Source organism: Myotis brandtii, unplaced genomic scaffold (genome assembly GCF_000412655.1).
Source record: "Myotis brandtii unplaced genomic scaffold, ASM41265v1 scaffold411, whole genome shotgun sequence".
Classification (NCBI taxonomy): domain Eukaryota; kingdom Metazoa; phylum Chordata; class Mammalia; order Chiroptera; family Vespertilionidae; genus Myotis; species Myotis brandtii.
In genome coordinates, this window is record NW_005365804.1 from 1,085,322 (window position 1) to 1,089,506 (window position 4,185).

The 4,185-nt window shown below is 55.4% G+C and overlaps 1 long non-coding RNA gene across 1 annotated transcript in view; it reads right to left on the bottom strand.

Annotated features, from left to right (window-relative positions):
- LOC106727351 overlaps positions 1–1,638 on the bottom strand; it is a 3,163-nt gene extending 1,525 nt beyond the window's left edge. Inside the window, exon 1 of the long non-coding RNA XR_001363527.1 lies at positions 1,020–1,638. This is a non-coding gene — a long non-coding RNA (uncharacterized LOC106727351). The remainder of the gene's footprint in view (positions 1–1,019) is intronic.
- Positions 1,639–4,185: the final 2,547 nt, after the last annotated feature.

The window sequence follows — 4,185 nt, forward strand, 5'->3', positions numbered from 1 at the left end:
CCGGGGTCGGGGATCAAGCCTGCAACCAAGTGCATGCCCTTGACCAAAATACTAGTAGAACCTGTGGGCTGATGCCCTATCCACTGAGCCAAACCGGCTAGGGCTTAAGGTGAATATTTTACTGAATATGAAAGTTTGTAACCTTTGCAGGGTGTGTGTGCGTGCATGTACGTGTGTGTTTAAATCATGTCAAGGAGCACAGACTACTCAGGGAGAAACGTGTCTCCTAGGCTCAGAGCAGTTGAAACAAGGAGCGCTCCACTAAGATTTCTTTAACAGATGGTAACCTTCAGCCGTTTTTATCAACATGTTCGATAACGTGTTCCTAAAGCAGGGCTCACGCGTTACTTTACAAGTGAAATGGTAAATACTTTCCTAAATATTGAATGTCATTAAACTAAGTATCCACAGCGGATATGACACCACTTTAAAAATCACTGCTGGTGCCCTCGAGTTTTGTCCCCAAGCTCCCTCGCTGGGGGGGTGGGGGGGGTGGCCATCATTCCTCTTCAACGACATTGGGGCCCTTCCCCGGGACTCCAGCTATCACCAGAATGGGGAACCCCTGGGATAGAGTCTCCACATTTCAGGGTTATAGGCTCATTTCAGTGTCAGAGAGACACATTGATGAGAGAGAAACATCTATCAGCTGCCTCCTGCACACCTTCTACTGGGGATGGAGCCTGCATCCGGGCCATGCGCCCTGACCGGGAATCGAACCTATGACCTCTTGGTGCACGGGTCGATGCTCAACCCCCGAGCCACACTGGCCAGGCACACGACTGAATCTTCAGCTGCATTTTAACCACGTTCCACGTGATACCTGCGCACAGCGCAGTTTGAAAAAACGTTGCTGTGGGGGAGGGGCCGGGAGCTGTCCTCCGAGGAGGCTGCCCCCTGCCCAGCGCAGACAGAACCCCCCCGAGAAACTGCCCTGTTTGGTTCCCAGGGTTCAGCCTCCCTGGTGTGAGCAGCTGTGGTTCTAACGATGGCACGGAGCCTGGTGGGGGAGAGCTCACCTGCTGGGCAACAGCGCTGCTCACCTGGAAGGAACCCAGGACTGCTCATCCCTCAGGCCTCTGTTCTCATTTCATGGTTTCTGCCTCAGGTTGTGCAATCCTGAACTCGCACAGCTCAAGCGTGGATTTCCAACTCTGGTGACGCCTTCATTAAAAGCAACACGCCCCTTCCATGAGCACGGTCACTACCTCCGTCTACGCTGTCTCCTCCGAGACGTGGAGGGAAAGGAGGCCGACCTCCTGGTGGGGCCTCAGTTATGGTGCCGTTGGTGGCTGCTCCAGCGCTGGCTGCTTTAGGCCAGGAGTTGAGCCCGTGCAGTTTGCCCACCAGGGAGAGCGGCCAGCAGGCCGAGTGTCCCTTCCCAGGGACAGGCGCGCACTCAGCTCTCAGAACTGCCCTGGGCGTTTCTGTGCTCCTGGGGGAGAGGCTGGGCGTTTCTCTGACCGCCCTGGCCTTCAGCGGAGACCAGATCTGTGTCCAAGTCCTGCTTACTCAGGGCAGCATGATGAGTTTCATGGGCCCTTCACACATTTGTCTCTTGGGCCCCTTCTCCCATTAAAAAGCCAAACCTGCCCTGGCCGAGGTGGCTCAGAAGGTGGTGGTTTGATTCCCAGTGAGGGCACTTAACCCAGGTTGTGGGTTTGATCCCCCGTCCAGGTGTATTTGGGAGGCAACCAATCAATGTTTCTCTCCTTTCCTTCCTCTCTTTGATATAAAATTTTTTTTTCTAAAAAAAAAAAAAGCAAAATCTGAAATATACTTTACCACTACATTGGAATAAAAATGAATATATTATATTATTCATAAAACAATTATATTATATAAATTACAGCTTACATATTAAAATATTTTTCATCACATTTCAGTTAGAGAAATGCTGCTCTTCACCCTGAAAGCCTATTTTCCTTCTGATGTTAAGTGACATTAAAACATTTCCATGGGCCCCTGAAAGCACTGTGGGCCCTGGCACAGTGCCTGCTGTACCCACGGGATGAGTTGGCCTTGTGCTCACTGGGTTTGGGATGACTCTGAGCAAGCGGTTGATTTTCCTCAGCCTCAGTTTCCTCATCTGTAAAATGGGCGTAGTGACAGTGTTTGCCGTAATCCATAACAAGTGGCTCGCATAGAGGTAGCCCCCATGGCTCTTGGCATCTAGTTATCGCTTAATCACAGGTGCTGCCGTCACCGCCCTCAGCAGGGGGGTGAGAGGATTGCTGCTGAGGGGGGCCCCCGTGCCTCCCCTGGAGAGTGGGAGTTGTCAGTTCCATCCTCTCCAATGGGTGAGCCACACACTCTCTACCCGCTGGGGGGTTTGTAGCTCGGGGAGCAGAGGTGAGTTTCTGACCAGTGCGGTTGCGAAGGCCCCAGCTGATATCTCCTCCGCAGCCTCAGAAAGTGGCCATGTCACCAGGGGGGCTGTAGTCCTAAATGCCTGTGAGGTGTCGTACGGGCGGCACGAGGCCCCGGAGAGAGCTGAGCCCAGGAACCGGAGGGGAAGGGGAAGGGAGGGGGGCATGGCGGGTGTCGAGCCTCTCCTCCGAGCCAGGCGCCAGGTGGCTCTTTGGCTTGGCTCCGGGTTGGTGGCCGTGGCCCTGCGTGAGGCTCCGTCAGAGTGGCCTGGTAGGCAGTCAGCTGGGGCCCTTGACTCTCTGGCTTCGGCTCTTGCCATGTCCTCCCTGTGGGCAGTGCCCTCGGACGTCGGGCCAGCCGGACGCCATGTCCTGTGTCCAGAGCCCAAGGGAAGCTCCTGGCTCCCAAGGGCACCAAAGCCAGACCCCGAGCCCATTGAGGCCGGACTCTGATCGGCCACGGCTGCTCACAGATGTTTCCCTTCAGCTTCTCTCTCGTGGAGTCTCTTCAGTCTGATGTGGACGCTGAATGAGAGACACAGTCTGCGCGCTCTGGACAGTGCCTTCCTGAAGGGACTTTTGTTACCCCGAGTCCCATTGGCTGCGGCATAAAATATTAATTCCTGGCTGAGCGTGTGAGCTCCGGAGCCTGCTCAGGGCAGGGTCTGGTTTCACAGTCCCCAGGCGGCAGCTGCAGGCAGGGTCCCCAGCGGCCCCGGGTCCCAGCGCCTGCCTCCGTGCCGCGGTGAGGAGCAGCCCCGCTGGGCACTCCGGCTCCACAGCCTCGCTCTGGGGATCTGGCGTCGAGGGGCAGGGCGGCTGTGAGAGGTATGTACCCTGTGGGTGGGGCGTGGTGAGAATCCGACTTCTGGAACCTGAACTGAACTGCACTGGCTGTCAGTGGAACCAACTGCTTGATTCCTGTAAAATGAGCGAATCAAAACACACACACACATGCACACATGCTTACACATACATGCACACATGCTTACACATGCATGCACGCACGCACACAATGCACACACGCACACACGCCTGCAAACGCACACACACACAGAAAGTGACGGTCGGCTGCAATTGCCTTCCACATTCTCTCCCCCTAATCCAACACGCCTTCCTGCAGGGCCTGTGAGCTTCCCTCCAGAAGATGAATGCAAAATCCTTGCACGGGATTTTTAATTTTTGTTCTGGAGAGAGGATGGTTTTTCTTTTTCATTTGATTCTCAAAGAGGTTGGCGGTTCCTCCCCCAAATGGAAACGCGATAATGCCAGCAATTTCACTTTCAGGAAAACCTATAATTAGTACTTGGGAGGGCGAAGATCCAGGTACAGAGACCTCCTGGAAGGATCGCTTGTGGTTGCAAAGGACGAGGGGTGGAGGGCTCTTCAAGAGGGTGGACCACGGAAAGCAAGCGCAGAGCTGGAGGGGAGCTGTGCTAACGTTTGTGGGGGGACGAGGCATTTCTCGGCGTGGCTTCCACACGGGGACGGTCTCAGAGGAGGCAGAGGTGCGGACGGAGGTCCGGGGTGAGTGGGGATGGCCTTTCACCCGAGCCTGTACTGTTGGAACGTGTGTGGTTTAAAAACAGTCCAACAAGAAAACACCCCACAGGACAACTTGCCAACTTGACTTTGAAAAGGACCTGGGGGGAGAGAGGCGGGCCGGAACGAGGGCCGGCTAATTCGGGTGGGCAGCTGCCGCGCCTCTAAATTAAGAAGGTGGCCAAGGTCAAGGCCTGACTCACAGCTGGCCCGGCCGCGCTAGCTCGGCGGAGTGGCGTCCTCCGTCACGGTGTTTATAGCCTGCCGCGTGCAA